This window comes from Mesocricetus auratus, unplaced genomic scaffold (genome assembly GCF_017639785.1).
Source record: "Mesocricetus auratus isolate SY011 unplaced genomic scaffold, BCM_Maur_2.0 Super-Scaffold_100051, whole genome shotgun sequence".
NCBI lineage: Eukaryota > Metazoa > Chordata > Mammalia > Rodentia > Cricetidae > Mesocricetus > Mesocricetus auratus.
The window spans coordinates 4,336,193-4,359,802 of NW_024429228.1; the positions used below are offsets into that span (position 1 = coordinate 4,336,193).

General features: G+C 41.7%; 1 pseudogene; it reads right to left on the reverse strand.

Annotated features, from left to right (window-relative positions):
• Positions 1-4,299: 4,299 nt before the first annotated feature.
• LOC101834850 lies at positions 4,300-10,342 on the reverse strand (annotated as a pseudogene).
• Positions 10,343-23,610: the final 13,268 nt, after the last annotated feature.

The following is a 23,610-nucleotide window of genomic DNA, read 5'->3' on the forward strand; positions in this document are numbered from 1 at the left end:
ATGTATTATATTTTAAATGATATTTTGGGTATTAATGATGTTGGGTGGGAATTCCATCTACTAAATTCCTATCAGGTTCCAAGCTCTGTATATATATTATTTTATTTGATTTGATCCCTACAATAAACTTTTGTAATGCAATTTTTCAGATGTGTAAATTTCAGTTTCCTGAGGTTTAGTGATGTTTCTGGAATTATACATTAGGATGGAGTAAACTGGGATATCATGTAATCTTCATGGTTGTTTGATAGGAATGTTGAAAGATTATCTTCCTTAAATAAACAAATTATAAATATAATATTTAGGACTATATAAACTATTCCTATGGCTTAAAAATAAGAAAGCATAAGAAGATACAGAATAGCATGTAGTTTTTTCTTTAACTCTTCGCTTTTTGGGGGCCTATCACCCAGCTCCTTAATAAAAGTCCTATTCTTACTTCTGAATCCCTGCCCTTAGCTTGGTTTGTTTCTAGCCAGTTTTTCTTAACTTAAATTGTCTCTACCTTTTGCCTCTAGGCTTTTATCTTTCTGTAATCTACAAACCTTTCTATACTTCTCACTCCATGACTGGCTGTGTGGATAGGTATCTGGCTCCCGGCATCCTCCTCTCTTCCTTTTCTTTTCTTGCTCCTCCTTTCTTCTCGCTTCTCTTTATTCTCTCTGCCTGGCAGTCCTGCCTATCCCTCTCCTGTCTGGCAATTGGCTGTTCAGCTGTTTATTAGGCCAATCAGCTGTTTTAGGCAGGCTAAGTAACACAGTTTCACAGAGTTAAACAAATGCAACATAAAAGAATGCAATACATCTTTGCATAATTAATTCCACAGCATAAATGACTGCAACACATCTTAAAATAATATTCCATAAAATATCAGGTCGGTATTTTATTTTTGTTTACTCTGTTGAAGTAACTGTTATTTTCTTTTTTTTTAATTTTAAGATTGTATTTTAATTACATTTCTCCCTTCCCTTTCTTCACTCTAAACCCTCCAATAGACCCCATTCTCCTTAAAATTCAGTCTCTTTTTTCACTAATTGTTATAGCATGTATATATGTGTGCATACATATATATATTCTCAAATATAACTTAAGTTCATAAAGTATTGCTTGTATATATGTTTTCAGGGTTAATGGTTTGGCACTGGATAACAAATTGGTGTGCTCTTTCATGGGGAAGGCCATCTCCCTAGTCTCCATCTGTTGCTAAGAGAAGATTCCTCAATGAGGGCTGAAGAGTATACCTGCCTGTAGGTTTAAGGACAAATGTTTACAGATTGTTATTATGGATGATGCTATTTAGTAAATGAGCTGCAGATTCTCCTACAATAACCATGGTTTCATTAGCACTGGTAAGTTAGCTAGGCTTCCAGTACCAGGCCTGATATCATTCTTGTTGAGAAGGTCTTAAGTCCAAACGTCCAATTAGAGAGCTGTAAGCTACTTCCAAGGTATGCATGCCACTATTGCACTGGTAGAGTTATGGTGCCATGCTGATCTTTGATGTAGTTCCACGGATGTCATAACTGGGTGGGACTGTGGGTTGCCTCCCTCCTTTGGAAGTTTGCATGACACCTCTTGGTACCATGAAAGCTAGTCCTTTGGGACGGTCAGTCTAGTTGAGGAGACTCTAGACCCTGTTTCTGAAGTGCATGGTGTCTTAACCAATAGGGACTTCTAACTCTGGAAACATAGCCAAGGGCAACAGCAAAAGGCTGCGTGTTTGGGAGTCTCTTAGACAGCTCTGGCCAACAATTCAAAAGACGGCTTCTCATGCTAGTGTTAGGGTTTTAGTTAGATACTCTTTGACCGTTGGAGGCAGTGCCATCAACCCAGATGACAAAAATTAATTAAAAGTACATGTGTGTGTTTATATACAGAATTATGTACATTATAGGGCTTTTTTTGGTAAATAGTTATCACTTGATTCCTGTGTTTTTTCAGCCATTCTTATTGCTATTTTATCTACCCCCCTCCCTTTCTCTGAAGAGCCCCTCTTTTCTCTTTGCTCAAGTCAGGTCAACTGAATACTGCTAGTCCCCGTTAATCCCCTCTCTCCTTCTGTATTTATCTTCCTCCTCTCCCCAGGGAACGCCCCTCTTCCCATTTGTCTGATCTTACCACTTGTACCCTGTTATCACCCCTCTATTGCTCCCCAGTTTCCCTATCCTGGCAATGGTCCTGTTTTGCTCTCCAGTTTCTGTAGTTACTACAGGCTATGTACTCCCATCTGAAGATGTGGAGCTGAGAGCCTTCAATGAAAGACAAGTGACATTTGTCTTTCTGGGTCTGGGTTACCTCCCTAAGTGTATCTTTTGTAGTTCCATCCACTTACCTGGCAGGTTCATGACTTCACTTCTGTCTGCTACTGAATATTATTCTGTAGTGAATATATATCACATTTCCATTACCCATCATCAGTTCTAGGACATTTGGGTTATTTCCGTTTCCTAGCTACTGTGAATAGGGCAGCAATGAACTTAGCTGAACAAGTATCTATGAAGTGTGATATGGAGCCCTTTGGCATATTCTGAGGCATGGAATAAGTGAACCATATGGTAGATTTATTTTTAGCCTTTTGAGAATTCTCCACATTGATTTCCGTAGTGGCTGCACCATTTGCAATCCCACCAACAGTGAAAGAAGATTCCTTTCTCCCTGAACCCCCTCTACATTTTTGTTGTTTCTTCCATTGATTACTGTCATTCTGATTTGGGAAAGATGAAATCTCAACGTTGTTTTATTGTATATTTTCCCAATTGCTAGGGTCAGTGGACATTTTTGAGATATTTCTTAGCCATTCTTTTATACTACTAAAGAACTCCCTATTCAGGTCTCCAGCCCATATTTTGAATGGGCCATTTTTTTTTTTTTACGAGACAGGGTTTCTCTGTATTGTTTTGGAGGCTGTCGGTCCAGCCCAGCCTCGAACTCACAGAGATCCGCCTACCTCTGCCTCCCGAGTGCTGGGATTAAAGGCGTGTGCCACCACCGCCTGGCGAATGGGCCATTTTTTTTTTAAACTCTGTTTTTTGAGTTCTTTGTGTATTTGAATATTACACGTCTGCCAGGTGTATAGCTAGCAAAGATGCTCTCCCACTCTGTGGGCCTCCACTCCACAGGACTGCTGCTTTTGCTGTGCAGAAGGTTTTCAGTTTCATGAGGTCCTACTTGTCAGTTGTTGGTCTTAATTCCTGCGTCAAATAGAGCTCTATTCAGGAAACCCTTTCCTACACTTGTATCATGTAGAATACTTGGTGTTTCTTTCTAGCAGTTTCAGTGTCTCTGTTTCAGGTTTAGGTATCTGATCCATTTGGAGTTCATTTTGTTTTATTTTGTGGTAATGAATATGGGTCTAATGTCATTCTTAAGCATGCATTCATCCAGTTTTCCCAGAACAATTTGCTGAAGATGCTATTCTTTTCCATGCATGGTTTTTGGCATTTTTGTCGATTATTAAGTAGCTCTAGTTATGTGTGCTCATGTTTGGATCTTCTGTTTAGTTCCATTGGTCTACATGTCTGTTTCTGTGCCAGTACCATATTGTTTTTATGACCATGGCTCTCCAACATATCTTAAGATGTGGAATTGCAATTCCTCCAGCATTTTGTTTATTTTTTTGTTTTCCCTCAACATCATTTTCATTATCCATTGTCTTTTGTGGTTCCATGTGAATTTTAGGATATTTTTTTCTATTTCTGCCAAGAATGATATGGGGATTTCCACTGAGATTGAAGTGAATCTGTAAATAGCTTTTGGTAAATCATCATTTTTTACAATGTTCCCTCTACCAATCCATGAGCATGAAATGTCTTTCTATTTTCTATTGTTTGTTTTCTCTTTCTTCAGAGGTTTGAAGTTTTCATTATAGAGGTTCTTTGCTCCCTTGGTTAGGTTTATTCTTAGATATTTTATTTTCTTTGAGGTTATCTTGAATAGGAGTGTGTCCATGATCACCTCTGTGTATTTGTTGTTGGTATATAGAGAAAAGTTATTCATTTGTACAAATTGATTCTCTCTCTCTCTTTTTCTCCTCAGAAAGCCATTTTATTTGGAATTCACACACACACCAAAGCAGAGAGGAGGTGACTGTGAGGCTGGCCCTGCTCAGGCTGCGATGGAGTCTCTGCCTCCCCACCAGGCCCTGGTCCCCAGCCTCCCAGGCTTGTCACCATCTGTGAGCTGAGTGGGGTGTCTGCCAGGCACCACGGGGTAAGGGTCATGGTGCGGGAGCCCACATGGAACCTCAGTGAGGTAGTCAGGGGTCCTGCTTAGGTAAAACTTTTAAGTTTATTTCAGGGACATGGGTCAGGACTCCTCGGTGCCAGAGTGGTTCTCTTCGTCCCCAAAGCAGCTGCCGGCCTCCTCTACTTCGCGGTCCTCACAGTGGTCATTGTAGAAGAGGTCTGAGCCCTCGTCGGCTGCCGGTGCCTTGGTCTTCACGCAGTACTCAGCCAGAGTGGTGGGCGCCTTCAATCCATCATGCTCCGCGTCCACTTTGGTCCCCAGGACCTGCTTCCGGATGATGCCAGTGTACTCACGGTCCTTCCGCTTCCACTCTGTACACACATCACTGAGGCATCCACACTGGTGGGCGAGAAGGTGTTGGACTCATTCAGCATGGAGCTCACACTCAGGAGGATGGTGCTGACATTCAGTGTGGGGTTCCACCGCTCTGAGGGCAGCTCCCTACTCTGTGGGTCGTCAGCTGGGCGATGGAGGATGGAAATGCACATGTTCCCTGTCTCACAGATGTTTCGGTGCTCGCAGGAGGGCCAGGGACCCCGAAGGCTCCACTCTCTCTGGCCCAAATTGATTCCCTTTGTATCTTGCCATGTTGCTGAATTTGTTTATTAATTCTAGTCTTATATCATCTGCAAGTAGGGATAGTTTCATTTCTTTCTCTCCTGTTTATATCAATTTAGTGATTTAATTTCCTTCTTGTCTTAGGGTTTTATTGCTGTGAATGGATACCATGACCACAACAACACTTATAAAGGAAAACACTTAACTGGGGCTGGCTTACAGTTTCAGAAATTTTGTCCTTTATTATTGTGGTGGGAAACACAGCAGCATGCAGGCAGATGTGGTGCTTGAGAAGGAGCTGAGAGTTCTATATCTTGATCCACAGGTAGCAGAAGGAAACTATGTGCCACACTGGGCATAGCTTGAGCATGTAAGACCTCAAAGCCCGCCTCCACAGTGACACACTTCCTCCAACAAGGCCATGACTACTCCAACAAAGCCATACCTCTTAATGGTGCCGCTCCCTATGGGCCAAGCATTCACACACATGGGCCCATACTTATTCAAAGCACCACAGTGCCCTTGCCTTATTACTCCTGCTAGTGCCTGGAGGAAAATGTTGAAAAGGAGTGGGAACATTCCTGTCTCAATCCTGCCTCGAGCTTCCCTCCCTTTAGGATGATGATGGCTGTTGTTTTCTTGAATATAGGTTTTATTGTGTTGAAGTATGTTCCCTCTATCCCTATCTTCTCTAAGACTTTTATCATAAAGCCATGTAGGATTTTGTCAAAAGCTTTATCTGCATCTGTTGAAATGATCAAGTGATTTTTGTCTTTAAGTCCATATTATATGGTCTATCACATTTATTAATTTGTATATGTTGAACCATCCCTGCATTTCAGGAATAAAGTCAACTTGGCCATGGTGTTTATTCTTTTTGATATATGTCTGTATTCGGTTTGTAAGGATTAATTGAGTATTTTTATAGTTCATTATGGATGTTAATCTGTAATTTTTTAATTGCATCTTTACCTGGTTTGGGTATTAGGGTGATGCCCACTTCATAGAAGTTTGGGAGATTCCCTCTGTTTCTATTTTTTAGTAGTTTAGGAAGGACTATCTGTCAAGCTTCTTTGAATGTCTGGTAGAATTCTGTGTGAATTAATCTGGCTCTGGGCTTTTCTTAGCTGGAAGACGTTTTATTACTATTTCAATATCCTCATTTGTTATGGGTCTGCTTAGAGGGTTAATGTCTTCTTAGTTTAATTTTAGTGCTTTGGTTGAATCCAGAAAATCATCTACTCTTTTGGTTTTCCAGCCTCATGGAGTACAGATTTTAAACATGTTCTATTATAATGTTCTGAATTTCTTTGGTGTCTATTGTAATGTTTCCATGCTCATTTCTGATTCTGTTAATTTGGATCATCTCTTTTTGTTATTTGGGCTAAGGGTCTGTTAATTTTGTTTATCTTCTCGAAGAACTATCTCTTAGATGTGTTGATTTTTTAAAATTTTATTCATTTCAGCTCTCTTTTTTATTATTTCTTGCTGTTGAATGGGTTTAGATTTGGTTTGTCCTTGTTTTTTCAACTGATGAATTATATTATTAAGCATGACATCTTTAAAAACAGGGTCTTACTATCTACTTCTGTTGGACAGTCATCAGCAATGGCAATAGCCTGTATTTGTTTTGTGTGTCTCTGCTTAACACACAGTTAACATGTTATTAGGTTACAATCCTAGAATCAACAGTTGCATGAGTAAGAAAATGAGTCCTTGGATGACTCTTAACACCTAACTATTGAGTCTCTCAATTTAAAACAGAAACATCATAAAATGAAAATAGGCCACCTTGTTGTACCTGGTATGTAATCTTATGCATAGAAATGGTAAAAAAATTTGGTATTGTTGTCTTGTGATACTAAGTTGGAGATAATTGTTATAGAGCAATAGATAGCTAATTCTGTAAGGGGAAGCTCAATGTAATTCAAGTTGGAAGAGCCTATGCTTCAAACAAGGGTCTTGTAAGACTGACACAGGTAGACTGGTGCAGGAGAAATCACTAGCTTCCTCCTCACTTATGGACAACTTGTGAGTACTGAAGCATTTTGACCCTCTGAGAGCTCCAGCAGATGAACAGAAGTACCAGAAGGGCGAGAAAGTGATGCATACTAACTACAATTACTTTTGGGAGCACAAATATTCTCTTGGTATTTCCAGAGGTATTTTAAGGCTCAAAGCATAGATATAGGAGAATTTGAAGAGGGAATGAGAATCCACAGCTATAGGAGAGAAAGGGGGTTTGGCCTCATTTGTACTTAGGCTGAGCAAGCCTGAACATATCTGCATTCCAAAACCAGAATGTAGAGCCCAATTTCTCTTTGTGGGAGGAGAACAGGGAGCACATTTATATGCTGTCTCACACAGTGTTTGACTATTGGGATATACAGTGCTGAGTTATAAATGCCTGTGGACTCCAGGATCGCTCTCACAGGCATGAATGTGCCCAGCCTTCTCACTGGAAAAAGATATAAGTTATCTCTGTATAACTGATAAAACTTGCCTATGGCATAAACCTTTCACTTGTTTTGACAATCACTAAGTATTTTAAAAGATTTAATATATTATTTTAAGTGTGTGTGTGTGTGCTATATGTGCAAATCACTGCAGGTGTCTAAGGAGTTCAGAAGAAAGTGTTGGATCCCCAGAGTTGCAGGCAGCTATGAGCCATGTGACCTAGGTGCTTGGAACTGAACTCCGGTAGGCCCTCTACAAGAGCAGTGCCTGCCCTTAACCACTGAACCATCTCTCCAAGCCCTCATTTAACATTGAAAACATTTAAAAGTGTTGGCTGATCTCAAGTAAAGTGAACCCCTTGTACCTCCTGACACACACACAAGTCTCTGCCAGGAACCCCCCCCACTCTTTTTCAATAGCTCACCTTCCCTAACCTTCCTGATTTCAGCCACAGCCTTTTGTTGAGGAATTCTCATGTGAAATAGTCATGAAATGAGAGTGAAGAAGAGAGAAGACAAGGGGTGGAAATGAAGCTGTGGGAGGCATGGAAGGTAGAACCCCCACACTGATCCTGTGTTGAGAAAGGGGCCATGGAAGATTTGCAAGGCAGCTGTGATTAGCAGTGTTTGCTATTTTAGCGAGGGTCTGGGAGTTGAAAAAAGATAACACATCACATTGGTGGTCATTCAGAGCATAAAAGCAACAGATTTCTTTTGTAATGTATTTTCCACGGGGCCAGGAGCACTTCCCTGTCTTGTTTATGGCCATAACTTCTTATCTAGAATGTTTCATGTTATATAAGATGTCTTTCATTAAGCAAGTTGGTGAGGGTTAGCTTGTTAAAGAAGACTTGGCGTATTTCCCCCAAAAGGTGAGTTAGGCAAAGACACGAAGGAAATGTGATATTTGGAAGTGAACAGGAGAAAGATTGGTAGAAAACCCATAAAGGGCTGATTGATACACACAATAACATGGATGAATACAAAAAAAAGTATTTGGGGTAAAGGAAGGCAGATCAAATGATGGTAAGCATTATAAGTACATTTACATGAAACTCTATATTGTCAAATATATTGTGACAGAAAGGGAATGAAAAGTTAGGTGGGGAAGTTTTTGAATTGAATGGGAGCATTCTGAGTTGATGGCTGATTTGTATTGATTATGGTGTAGGTTTCGTGGATGTTCATCTGACAAAGCATTAAGTGATACATTTAAATATTTTCAGCTTATTTAAAGTCTATTATAACCACCAGGTTATAAAAACAATATACATATATGTATATATAGATATATAATTTGTTTTGATTTACCTTAATATATAAACATATGCTACTAATAACGACAATGAGGACTCAATATCTTTTTAAAACAACTTGGCCAAGTTCTTAAACTCCCCCTCCCCTTGTTCTGGGGATAAGTGTTTCACAAATGGTAGGCAAGTGTTGCAATCCCAACCCACACCTGTAACATCGCCCATTCTGAAGTTTTCTGTGGATAACTACATATAAAGAAGGCACTTAGCTAATCATGACATGTATATATCGGTTCGCCTTACTACACACTGTTCACATTGTTTTAATTAACCTCTGAATGACCTCATCAGTATCATGAAAAGTGAGATGCTAATCTCTTAGGCATAGAGAGGAAGGTTTGTGGGTGCAATTCTGCTTTATTTCAGAGACAAAAGCACTGAAGAGTCTTTGCCCAGATGTGATCTTAGAGTAATTTCATTCTAATAACATTCAGGGAAAATGGTTTCATTTTTCTTAACATAAAAACAGCCTCTAAGCTTATGATAGTCAGCTATTCTTACCATGCATTCTCCCAATCTGTTCTTAAGCTGAGAACTTTCAAATAATTATCTCGTCCTGAAGTTCAAACTAGAGCCAAAGCAATCGATAAGAGGACGTGGGTGAGTATCGTGAGGGTTGTCATAGTAGTAACCTGTCTCTAAACAATTCCTCTTTAAAAGTGTGCTTAAACATGTTTAGTATATGTGTGTGCTTATGTGTGAGCAAATTCCTGCCACGGCAGATGTGTGAGCATATTCCTGCCACGGCAGATGTGCGGAGGTCAGAGGACAACTTTCAGGAATCAGTTCTCTCCTTCAGCCATGTGAGTTCTGGAGATCCATGCTTGGTGCTAGATACCTTTACCTGCTGAGTCATCTCACTAGCCCTTTGCTGACGTTTTCAGACTTTGACCTTGGTGGAGTCATTTTAGTACTAGGATAGGATCGACACTCTTTATCACAATGGCAAATACCTCTGACTGTTGTTGCCAAGTTTGATAAGCCCTTTTGCCCCTAGACTTGACTCCACATCATTGCAAACTATTTGTAAATTGTTCCACGCTAATACCCTCAAAACTGGCAACATTATTGTTTTGGGGAAAATCTACCTTTATTTTACTGATACTTTCTCTGACCTCAGATAGAGCCAAACATGACTGAAGAAAATAATTCTTTAAGATATGCATGAGCACTCTGACCTGTTTGTTCTTGTGGATCCTATTGTAGTAACTTATAGGAGACTACGTTTATATTTTATATCAAAATGTAGCACTCCCATTAAAAATGATATGGTTCATAGACAATCCCATAGCAACGTAAAAACCTCTTTTTTTTTCTTTTGTTTTGGTTTTTCGAGACAGGGTTTCTCTGTATTGTTTTGGAGACTGTCCTGGAACTCACTCTGTAGACCAGGCTGGCCTCGAACTCACAGAGATCCGCCGGCCTCTGCCTCCCTAGTGCTGGGATTAAAGGCGTGTGCCACCAACGCCCGGCTCTTAAAAACCTCTTGATGTAGCATTCGCTGCTAATGACACTTCTGTCAATCCCACTGGTGACAGGAAAACAAACTTGGTACTGGAGATGTGTGTCATTCAGTCCTCAAATCTCCAATCTCCTCCATACAGGTTTCAGGGTCATCACAGCTAACTTCCTCCTGCCTCCCTTGCCTTCACCTACAGCCAGTAAGCAGTGAATGCAGCCGGTGTTGCGCCTGGGCTCTTCTCCAGCCTCTGCTTCCTCGGGATTGTACCTGGCCAACTTTGCTGCTACATCTAATCCTAGCAGTGACATGTCATTAGCATTTGCTGATAGGAAATGTGTACTTTATGACTGAATGAATATGCCACTAATGACAAAACTCATTTTTAAGGCGTGTTTGTGGGGGGCAGGTGTTACTATAGATCAAGCAAGCAGTTTTCCAAAGCATTCACCTAAAATTTAGCCTGAATGTGTATATGCACTGAATCATTTTTTAGGCTCTTCAGGCTCCAAAACTCCCAAACCAGGAGACAGTAAAAGGAAAGTTGTCATAGACGGCCACCTTCACCAGAATTCTCAATCTTTTTTTTTTTTTTTTTGATTTTACGAGACAGGGTTTCTCTGTATTGTTTTGGAGGCTGTCGGTCCAGCCTGGCCTGGAACTCACAGAGATCTGCCTGCCTCTGCCTCCCGAGTGCTGGGATTAAAGGGGTGCGCCACCACCGCCCGGCCAGAATTCTCAATCTTGATATTATGTGTATGAGGAAACAGAGGTATCCGAGCTGTTTCCCGAATGGCTATGATATGAGGAATGGCTAGACACACTTATTGCTGCCTCTGCGGCTTTCCATGCCTGTTCCCTAATGTCAGCTGGTTACTACTTATCACCGCCTAGAAAAACAATGACCTCGATAAGGTAATCCTCTGCCCTGAAACAATTTCAAGTAGAGTTTAATGGAGATCAGAGCCGAAAAGCTCTTGTTTGTTTCCTTGTGTTTTATTATTCTCTACCCTCCTCAACCCCACCCAATGGTGTGTGAGTGTGTGCGCGCGTGTGCATGCGTGTGTATACCAGCATGAACATCAGCATGTTTACAGAGCCTTGCTTCTGTGTCTCCCAGCCTGAGTCGGCCGAACCCTAAATGTCTTGAATGACATCAGAGCCCCTTGTTCACACTCTGGAACTCTGGGCTTTTCTTGCCAGTGTTGTGACAGGTGAATGCCTCAGGCCAGGAACCTGAATAGTAAGTGGAGATGCGTTATGTTGTTGTTCTCTTGCAGCTTGCAATTGCAAACTGAAACTCGCTGTGCTCCTCATCCAGAACGGCAGATGAAATTTTATGTCTCTGTCAAGTGCCCTGCTAATGTCATATTTGATTACGTGACAATAGGGGGATGAATCCGTTGACGAGTTAGGCCCACCATACTGCACAGAGTGTTTTAAGTAAAGCAGAAAGAAGCAAGAGAATTAAATCCAGGAACCATGTTCAGTTAAAGAATTGCATCTGCTGTCCAGTTTAGCATGTTGTCCTACTAAAGGGACCATGGGCAATGTGAATCGAGCCCATTCCACCCAATCAGACTTAAAAACCCAACTATAAGGAAATAACTGGAAATATCTTTATTATTTGCCACCACTGGGAAGAATTGTCTCCACTGCCCACCCCTTTGTGTCATTCTCAGAAGTTTGTGAAAACTTATGACAGAGAGCTGATAATGCTTTTGTTCACGATGATCTATGTTTATTAACAGCAGAACTAGCCTTGGCCAGTCCTCTCAGATGGGGTTGGTCATATAGAAACAATGCTGAACTTCGGGATTGTAATCCTGGGCTCAAATCCACCTGCTTCTCAAACTCTCTAGGCTTCCCATGCTCATTGTACCACCCTCCTTGGAAAGCAGCAATCAAAGGAGACAGCTTCTATGCAGGAAAAGACAGTAAAACACACAGTTTGACTATCACCCACCAGTACAGTGCTTCCCAATCTGACTGTGATTAGCAGTGAGGGTCTAGGAAGCTTACTACAAATACAGACTACGGACCCCTAAGTGAACCTAGAGAGTTATCATCTCCGTAAGTCAGGCCTGAATACCTGTACTTAGATATTTCTGGTAATTCTGATGACATGCAGGCCTGGCAATGACAGAAGATGGATGCTGTTTATCTCGATGCTTAGAAACCTTTGCATCTATCACATGATACATATATAATAAGTGAGTGGTCACTTGTTCTACATGTATTTACTAAGGGTCCACTCTGTGCTATATAGAACAAGTGAATTTCCAGATATCCATTCTACATGTATTCACTAAGGCTCCATTGTGGTGCTATATAGAACAAATGAATTCCCATATATCCATTCTACATGTATGTACTAAGGCCCTGTAACATGAATAATAAAAACCCAGAAACAGATATTGGGGTTCAAGCTGAAGATCAGAAAAGCAAAGCAGCCAGCCAGTAGCTCTTACCTCTACCAAGGCTGAAATGGAGCTCCTGTCTTCCTGTGACAGGAAATTGAATTTCACATGAGACCCTTTGCCTCTTCCTTGTATACCTCTCTAGTACTGGGATTAAAGGCATGAGCTGTTTGTTTCTCTTTTAGACTGATTCATTCTGCTGTATCCCTGGATGGCCTTGAACTCACAGAGATCCATCTGCCTCTGTCTCATGAGTCCTGGGATTAAAGGTGTGTGCCAACACTGCCTGATGTCTGTGGCTAACTAGTGTGGTTATCTTTGCTTTCTGATCCCCAGGCAAACTTTATTAAATCATAAATCGTATATCACCACAAGGCCCCACTGTGTGCTGAACATAACGAATGACTAGATACTCATTCTGCATGTACTTACTAAGGCCTCACTGTGTGCTGAACACTGCATTAACCACCAGGGAGATGCACAGCACCACAACCTGGGTGAGCAGTTGTTACAACGTAGGCACGATAGCTTCACTGCAGTCAGATGGATACTATCACAGGGGTTAGCCATTGAAGGAATTTGAGCAGTCCTTTGATATGGTCTGATGTTGTCTTGCCTTTTTGTTTGATGTCTGAGAACATTTTGTTTTCAATGCTCTGTTAGGATCAATGTTTCTTGCTGAAAATAGCATGAAACTTTAATAAAAAACATTTTGTGGATTTTCCCATCAGTCAGATTTCTTGTTTCTTTATAGTCAGGGGTCTTGGGCACATGAAGTATGTTCATTTTCCTTACTGGAGGAAAATGCCAGTGGAGAGAGACTCCAATGGCTACAGGTGCAAAGCAAGAGATGTCCTAGGACACACCATGGAAAGGAAGGATGAGAAAGTGGATCCTTGGGGAAGTCTCACTCTCCGTGAAACCAAAAGAAGACTATCTATGAGAAGTGAAGTTAAGCTCTCAGGGTCTGTATTGAGATAGGAAGCACAGGAATGTTCTTGGTTCACACCAGACACAGCCAGCAGTGTGTTTAGACCTCGGTGTCTGACCTCAGTGTCTGGCTCACCTAACACAGCTGGCTGACCCACGTTTTTTCCCATCCCTTGAACAGAACTTGAACCTCATGCAAGCTTTCATGTCGTTTGGAAAGTTATTTGAAAATATTTTCCTCTCTTTGTTTTCCACCTTGCTGAGACTGCTCCGAGAAGGCAAGACAAGGGAGAGAGCTCTAGTACCTTCTGTTGGTGAGTGCTTTTACAATCACCCCCACTCCTCACACATACAAATGCTGGCTCAGTAAGAAATGATGAGTGTTTGAGAGGCTCCTCGAAATGTGGAGCAAGACCATTTCCCATCAACTCAATGTGGTAGGAGATGGAGACGGCGGTCACCGTTCAGGTCTTCTCTTCTCAGTCACCATTCTAAACACTCTGCTGTATGGATGGAGTGAACAAATGAAAGAATGCCAGTGAGGTGTCTCTAAGACGTCTTACCCAACATGAGAGCAAACCACAGCGGTAACAAAAAGCAAGAAGTAGAGGAATACCACTCCCGAACTAAACATTTCCCAGATGTTTGGCAAGAAACAAATCCTTAAGAGACAGCCCCTGACAGGTTTTCACAGTCTGTTCATCAGGCAGTAAATTCCCAACCACATAGGCACCCAGAGACGGGCAGGTCTGGCTCTGGACTCTGCATGGAGGAGGATCTATGATGACGCTGATGATGGGAGAAGAACGTTGGGGTAGGCAGAAGACGGGGGGGATGAAAAGTCACAGATGTAGTATGAACCATGATGATGTTTGTGAAGCTTGGTTGCATAAGGCCACTGAAAACAGCCCTCGGATTAGCAGAGAAGTGGGTTGGTGCCCTTGAAGGGAACGAGAACTATGTGCTTGACGTAGAACATGGAACCCTATAGGCTGAAGAATGATATTCTGGGTGGCTAGTCTGGCAGGGGTTACATTCCCCCCCCCACTCCTCTTGGAAAACTCATTGTCAATGAACCACATCCAAGATAAGCTGGAAATTCAGTTAACATTTCTGCTCTCCCAGGTGAGCAGATCTGCAGCTGTGTGGCCGCAAACCCTTCACACATTCCCGAGTCTGAAAGCTAACCAAGGTAATGGACTCTACATCACAAGCATTCCAAAACAAACCAACTCCGGCTTCCCTCTAATAGGACCTGTCAGGTGACAGATGATGCTGATCCCTGTCATTAGTCAGATACTTTAATTGATTTTCAGTGGCACTAATAAGTAACTGGAGTTCAAGCTTGCAGAATTTCCTTCCTAATTGTCGTTGTTAAACTACTCATTATAGGGATAAATAGCACCCCACTTTATTTAAGCCATTTCCTCCATCCGTGTAAATTCCAGTGGAAGGAACCCAGCATTTGCTGGCCCCTGGGAGGGCTGAGTGCTCCGTGGTGAAGCAGTGAGAGAGCTGTTCAAGCCCGTTGGCTGTTTTGTTTGAATAAGCAAGCCACAGGATCCCAACACTGACGCACTTCCTAGTGCTTTGGATTTAAAAGGCTGCAGAAAGGGTAATTGACCACAGCTTGTCAGCATGAGAGATTTACTGTCATTAGCACAAACTCAGATGAATTGCTTTAATATCATGGAGTATAAAAAATGGTCAGATAGTTTCCTTTCTCAGAACACTAAAGAGGCTTAAAGAGCTTTTCACAGTTCACTTCTGCAATTGGATAGAATGGAGGGAAGAAAGCATAAAAGACCCAAGGTAGAGAGGTAAGGAGGAGGAATGAGATTAGCTTGGGAGAGGCAGGCGAAGGCAGATTTCAAATTCTCCAACTTAATGCAAGTGATCAGACAACGTGTGTTTCTTGTCTGCAGAAAAGCACAAAAATAAAATCAGAAACTTCTCCAGGATTGATTTCTGTTTTCCAGGGTAGAACTATAAAAGTCTACGGGTTCTTTGTATTTTGATTCATTTGTAGAGAACCAGTCACACTTCAAGGCTGATTCAAAAACTTTTGTTTAACTATGCCTTTCACCTTTGGAGACTTAATTGTTTCATTCAAGACTGGCCAACAGTTTCCGCCTTCCACCTGTTTTGAACCGGCTGTTTGCCCAGACACAAGGGATGCTTATCATCAGGAGCAATTTCATTTCATTTTGCTTCCCCACAGTTCTTTTGGGGGAAATATTTGTCTCCTAGCACTTAGAACCCAGTACAGGTTGTCACTAAGAATTATTTCATCTCGATTTTGAGGAGGAGGGCTGCATTCCTTTTCGATTGTTAAATCTAGACTTCCTTTGATATCTGTCTGTTCCACTGAGATACAAACCTGTGGGTATGGCTCCCATTGATATTACATGATGTTATAACTAAGTGGAACTAACCTCACCCGTTTCTATGTAGCTCAGCACTGTGACACACACTGGGTGATTGCTGGCCAGTTGTTTGTGCTCTACTTGTTAATTCCTGGAGCATGCTATTTCTTGTTTTAGGGAGTTATTCCCCTCCGCCTTTATCTCTCCGGCACACTTGACATAATTGAAAAGCTAAAGTCACAGGATTTCCCTTCTGAAAAGTAGAAAGTCGTTAAACTCAGCAGTCTGTTTAGTTTGTGTGTTCGAATTTTCCCCCCTTCACCACATTGAGTGTCCATAGGAGGACGTGAATATTTCATAAAATAACATCATCAGCAGTCATTTTTTTAAACACATAAATAATCGCAACAACAAATGGTACCACAGCCTGAGACCACTACCCTCTCTGGCCCTCCTGTCCCGTGACTGAAATGCTGTGGACTGGACGACTGGATTCCCAAGACTTGGGACTACAGCTTCTCCTGACAGTTAATTGTTGCCCTGCTCCCAGTCCCCAGCCCCCTTAGTCTGATGATAACCCTTCACCTCCAAGTTGCTTTGGAAGTATCATAGATTGAGTTTGTTGATTCTATTTTCAAAATTCAAATAGAGCAAAGACTTAGCTCACAGCTGCTTATCCCAACTTCGTGTTTTTGTGTGTCTGCTTATAGGTTAACAGAGAATAAAGGCACGTAGAAGACAGAATAGAGGGAGATGTGAAGAAGCAAATCCCAATTTGTTGAAACTCTGCTATGAAATGCTCTCTCTTCCCTGTCCCTACAAGGGGGGCAGCAACAGAACTACCTGTGTCATTGCAAAATGTGTGTGAAATGATGACAACCTTTAGACGAGGAAAAAGAAAATGGCAAGAAATAGCAGTGTACCTGACTTGGCTATATTAGCATATGATGACTAGTTGTTGCAGTCAAGGGTTCTTTCATGTTCTCCAATAAAGCCTGGATCCAGACCTGCACAGGATAACATTTCCTCTTGAATGGATAGCAATGTATCCTTTAAAATAAAATCCGCACATGCCATCTCTCTTAGGCAGCTTTATCTGGACCTGCCTGGTGGAGTGAATCCAAGGCAGGCTTGAAATGAGACAGCATATCAGACAGGAGACGCTTGCAGGGTGTTGGAAGGACCAGACAGTGGAACTGGAGGGGGGAGGGGGAAGGGAACTTTTCAATTTAAGCATGCCAGCCTGTTACTTAGGAAGCTCCATTCGCTTCTCTCTCCAGGGACTGCTTGGTCCATGTGGCAAAGTGTAATGAGTTTTAGAAGAGAGAGAGAGAGAGGGAGGGAGAGAGAGAGAGAGAGAGAGAGAGAGAGAGAGAGAGAGAGAGAGAGAGAGAGAGAGAGAGAGAGAGAGAGAGGGAGAGAGAGAGGGAGGAGGCTGGAAAGCAAACTGTTGGGTTTCCTGTTTAAGTCCCTGCAAAGGAATGTTAAGTGGCTTGTATTGGCTGCTTCACTTGGCTATTTTCTAAGTAGTAAATGTGTTTCTGGATGTAGTGGGCAAATGCTTTCATCTGCCTGGTGGAGCACGCCCTTCATCCTTTTCACCTCCATCCTCTTGACATTTCAACCTCTCTTTCCGGCACTGGGGAGACCACCAATATCCAACAACCTCCGCATAGACTGGGGAAAGTAAGAACAAAGACCAACAAATTAGACGAAGTGATGTGTGGAGTGACACTGGTGGAAAAACCCCAGGTCTTTCCTGCAATTGTGGTTTTCTCCGTCTTCACCATCTCATTTCGATGAACACAGAGGGCTACATAATAACTTGACAGGCCCCAGAAACGTTATGCTGCGATGGTTGACCATCAGTTGCCCCATAGTATTCATGGAGGATTAACTCCATGACAAACCTACCTAAGGATACCAAAAGATATTCAAATCCCTCACATGAAATAATGTAGGCTTTGCAAATATTCCATCAATATCCTGTACATTCATATTCTTCAGAAGATCTCTAGAGTACATAGAATCCTCAATAAAATGTAAGTGCTATATAAATATGTTATATTGTTTAGGAAATACTGACAACAATCAGTATATAAATATTTAGTAAGAATGAATTTTCAATGCAGAATCTTTTGCTTCTATGTATAAAGAACACAATATAAAAAACTAACAGACTATATGTTTAAATTATGCATAAACATGTGTATGTCCCTGTCATGATTTATGATGCTTGTCAACTTAAGAGACTCTAGGGTCACCCGGGGACACACTTCTGGGACTGCCTGTGAGGAGTTTCTATATTATATTAACTGAGATAGCAAGTTCCACGCTGAATGTGGGCACCACTGCTTCATGGTCTGGGGTCCTAGACTGCACAAAAAGGCAAAAGATAGCCATGTTAACATATTTGTCACTCTTTGAATTTCTGCTTCCTAACTATGGATGTAATATGACCGGATGCTTCAGGCTCTTTTCTGCCATCATGATTTCCCCTGACATGATATTTTTGACCTGTGACTCAAACTGAACATTTCTTTCCATAAGTTGCTTCTTGTTGGGTATTTTGTCACAATAATAGAAAAGGTAGCTAAAACAGAAAATTGGTACCAAGTAGTGGGTCTGTGGCTGCGTTAAATCTAGGCATATGGTTCTTATGTCATTGAACTTTGTAGGAGAATTGGTAGATTGATTTGGAGCTTTGGGTTAGCATATCTCTTAAATACTTAGCAAGCTCTTCTGATGGGAGATATGAAGAGCTAAAGGTTGAGAGAAATGTGGGCAGCGGAAGCCTTGCTCATAAGGTTCGAGAAGGTAGCATGAACTATGTTAAGAATAAAGAACAATGTGTTGGGACCACAGGTGGCAGGTCCTGGGTCCCAGGACAGGTGCTGGACAGTGAGCAGATAGGGAAACAGAGACCTGTAGACATGACTCATATTGAAAGTTTTATTGAGGGGGAGGTAAGAAAATAAGGTAAAGAAACACAGAGACAGAGATACAGAGAGAGGACAGAAAAGAGGGAGACAGGAAAAGTCCTGTCTGCCCCAGGGGAACATCAGGAAAGAGAGAACTGGGTGGGGGGTCTTTCATTTAAAGGGGTCCTTTGCAAGTGCCTGCAGATTATGTGGCCATGGAACCTTGGGCAGACCAGGGTATTGCCCGAATGCATTCTGCCAGGTGACAGGGACAGGCCAGCATAATGCTTGAATCCTTACAGAATATGTCAAGAATTTTAACTATAGGCCATTTAGGTTATATTTTGGTAAATAGTCTAAATGCAGTATTCCTGTGTCCAGAGAACTTAAGTGAGGATGACTTTAAAAGTAGTGAACTAATGTTTGATGGGAGAAATATCAAGAGAGGCTGGCATTCAGGCTGTAACAGGCAAGGTGTGTGAGGAAAAGGAACCTATGATGGTTAAGGGAAAAAATCTGTTCTGTGGCAACAGAATAGGTGCCCAAATGACAGGACAACATCCATCAAAGGCTCCTACTGGTAAAATACAAATTCATTTCAAAGGAACAAGCTTAGACTGTGAGTATTGCGGAAAGGGTTCCCTACTTATGAAAAACAATTTGCCTAGGAAATATTTTCCCAGGGTCAGCACACAAAACCAGATCCAACTGTGACCTGAGAAGATCATGCTCCATCCCAAGCTGGCAGCATGGACTCAGCAGTATTGTCCATGTGGTCTTGCCAAAGTGAAAGTCTCAAGATTCAGAGGGTCCCAAAGTCTTATGCCACCATTCCACAGAGTCACTGATGCAGGAAATGTGAAGTAGATTCGGAGGACCCGCAAGAAGGTCCCAAGAGGGCCTTGAGTGAAAACCTGTAAGGCTAAACTCTGAAAATCACTGGAGATCCCAGGAGGATGGAGATACCAGGACAATGGAAGAAAGGTACATGCACAGAGTGAATCTAGCTCAAGAGAAATGTGTATGCTGCAGGAAATATGGCTGAAGAGGTGAGATTATGTAATCCCTTTGAAGTCTAGATAATTCCATATGAGCCCTAGTTGCCAGATATAGAGCTCCAAGATTGGTGTTCATTTCGCTAGGTTTTGGTCTTACTTTGATATGATTTTGCCTCACTGTGTCCCTGTCCCTCCCTTTTGGAATTGAAATGATTATTCTGTATCATTGTATACTGGATGTAACTTTTGTTTTGTTGTATAAGGGATACCAATTGCTTGAGTCTCAGAAATGATTTTGTGCTTAAACTTTTGAATGTGTTGGATCTGTTAAAGATGGTGGGGAGTCATTAAGATCCCAGCACAATTCTTCACAGACCTTGAAAGAACAATTCTCAAATTTATATGGAAAAACAAAAGACCCAGGATAGCCAAAACCACCCTGTTTAACAAGGCAACGTCTGGAGGCGTCACCATCCCTGACTTCAAGCTCTATTATAGAGCTATAGTCCTGAAAACAGCTTGGTATTGGCACAAAGATAGACAGGTAGACCAATGGAATCGAATTGAACACCCTGATATTAACCCATACACGTATCAACACCTGATCTTTGACAAATAAGCTAAAGTTATACAATGGAAAAAAGAAAGCATCTTCAACCAATGGTTCTGACATAACTGGATGTTGGCATGTAGAAGACTGTAGATAGATCCATGTCTATTGCCACGCACAAAACTTAAGTCCAGCTGGGCGGTGGTGGTGCACGCCTTTAATCCCAGCACTTGGGAGGCAGAGGCAGGCGGATCTCTGTGAGTTCGAGGCCAGGCTGGACTGACAGCCTCCAAAACAATACAGAGAAACCCTGTCTCGTAAAACCAAAAAAACAAAAAACAAACAAACAAAAAAAAAACGTAAGTCCAAATGGATCAAAGGCCTCAACATAAATCCACTCACAACGAACCTTTTAGAAGAGAAAGTGGGAGGTACCTTTGAACAATTGGTACAGGAGACCTCTTCCTGACCATAACTCCAGTAGCACAGACACTAAGATCAACAATTAATAAATGGAACCTCCTGAAACTGAGAAGCTCTGTAAGGCAAAGGACACACCACAGTCAGCAAGACAAAAGGCAACACACAGATTGGGAAAAGATAATCACTAACCCCATATCTGACAGAGGGCTGATCTCCAAAATTTACAAAGAGCTCAAGAAGCAAATCTCCAAAACACCAAAGGATCCAATTAAAAAGTGGGGTACAGAACTAAATACAGAATTCTCAATAGAGAAGTCTAAAATTGCTGAGACACACTTAAGAAAGTGCTCAACATCTTTAGCCATCTGGGAAATGCAAATAAAAACAACTCTGAGATACCATCTTACTCCTGTCAGAATGGCTAAAATCAAAAGCACCAGTGACAGTTTATGGTGGAGAGGATGTGGAGAAAGGGGAACACTTCTCCACTGCTGGTTGGAGTGCCAACTCGTACAGCCACTTTGGAAATCAGTATGGAGATTCCTCAGGGAAATGGGAGTCAGTCTACCACAAAACACAGCAATTCCACTCTTAGGCATATACCCAAAAGATGTGCATTCATACTACAAGGATGTCTGCTCCACTATGTTCATAGCAGCATTATTTGTAATAGCCAGAAACTGGAAGCAACCTAGATGCCCCTCAACCGAAGAGTGGATAGAGAAAATGTGGTACATTTACACAATGGAGTACTACTCAGTGGAAAAAAAAATGGAATCTTGAAATTTGCAGGCAAATGGATGGCACTAGAAGAAACCATCCAGAGTGAGGTAACCCAGACACAAAGAAAAACATGTATGTACTCACTCATATATGGATTTTAGCCATGAATCAGAGGAGTGCCAGCCTAGATTCCCACTGCCAAAGAGTCTTGGGAAAAAAACCTTCATCCAGTGACTGGTGGAAGCAGAGGCAGACATCCATAGTAAAACACTGAACTGCACTCCTGGAATCTAGTGACAGAAATGGAGAACTAATGAGGGGTCAACACTGGGCTGGTTCAACCCGCAGAAACAGCTGACCTGAACAAGGGGGAGCTCTTGGATCCCAGATAGTTGGCTGGGAGGACAGCGTAGAACTGATCCAGACCCCTGAATGTGACTGTCAGTGAAGAGGCCTAGGCAATCTATGGAGCCTTGGGTAGTGTTTATCCCTGGCATACAAATGGACTTTGGGTACCTTTCCCACAATGAGGGATGCTCTCTCAGCCTGGACTCTTGGGGGAGGGCCTAGGCCCTGCCCTGGATGAAATGACAGACTATGGACGCCCCCATGGAGGGCCTCACCCTTCCTGGGGATCAGCGTGGGGATTGGGAGGAAGGCTGGGGGTGTGGTGGGGGGAGGAGGGGAGGGAGAGGTAGCTGGGATTGACATGTGAAGCAAGCTTGTTTCTAATTTAAAGAAAAAAATGATGATGTGGAATTGTAAAGCTAGAGTAAATATATTTTGTGTTACAAGGTTTTCATGAGCCTATGGGAGCAAGGTGTATATTAGTATGGCTTAGAAATGATATATTTGGGTGTGAAATTGACATGGGAGTGGATTTGGATGCTTTATATTAATCGTCAACTTGGTAATACCTAGAATCAGTTTACAAGCCTCTGGACATCCTGGGAATAAATATCTAAATTAAGTTAGCATCTTAAATGAGATGAGAAGACCCACTTAGCACATGTGCAGTGCCAATCCAAGTGCTAGAGTCCTGCACTGCATAAATAAAAAGGGAAAGATAACTTAGTAAGCGAGTTCATCACTTTCTTCTTCCTGACTATAGATGACACGTATTATCTGCTCTAGTTCCTGCTGTCATGACCTCCCAAACTTAATGAACTATGTGATGGCTATTCTTAGTTGTCAACTTGACTATATCCGGAATTGACCAAAACCCAAGAATTTTTTTTCTTAATCGAATCATTTGAAGTGGGGAGATCCACTTCTAATGTAGACCCTATAGGTGTGAAACTCATCCTTTAATGTGTGCCACACCACCTGCCAGCAGCCTATATAAAGGGCAGAGAAGAAGGAAGGTTGCCCTCCCTTTGCCTACTTGTTCTTGATCTTGCTGGAAAATCCATTCCTTCATTGGCATTAGAGCTCACTTCTGAATAACTCTTGGTTGGACCTTCCGTTGGCAGACAATCATTGTTGGACTAGCTGTACCACAGTCTGTAAGCCACTCTAATAAATTCTGTGTGTGTGTGTGTGTGTGTGTGTGTGTGTGTGTGTGTGTGTACATATGAATGAAATATATGTATTTCATTCTGCAAGTCCTGTTCTGCAGCAAATCCTGACTAATATGACTGCATCTGTGAACTGTGAGTTAAAACCAACCCCTCTGCTCCCCTCAAGTTGCTTCTTGTCAGATGTTTGCTCATGAAAATGAGAACAGTAACCTCAACACTCCGTATTTTTGTTTTCTCCCACTTTAGACAAAGTTTTATCACAAAGAAATAAGTGCAAATCACTTCTAATCTTACATCCAGTGATAATCCACTTAATATTTGCTAAATATCTTTTAAGGTATTTTTCTATGTATATTTATGTGTAAAACCACATAAGGATAAAAAAAGCAAGCTGAAGTCCTTAAAAAATCTCATTTTCACTTGGAAACCTCTTGTGTTACCCACTTTCTATGCCCATCACCATGTTCTTCATTGTTCTCTCAAATTGTTCCTTAATGATGTTTTCTCAAACATCACAATATCACATTTTGTTGTTATAAATAATGGCTTTAAAAAATACCTTTTTCCTGAATGGAGAATCTGCATCCCGCTCTAAAGCAATTCCTACAGACAGTTTTGGCTCTTGTCCCTATCTAAGTGGTCTGATTTGAAGTGTATCCCAGGGGAATGTATTTTTCAAGCTCATCTGTTTTGATTTCTTACTCAGAAGGGACAAAGGGATGAAAAAT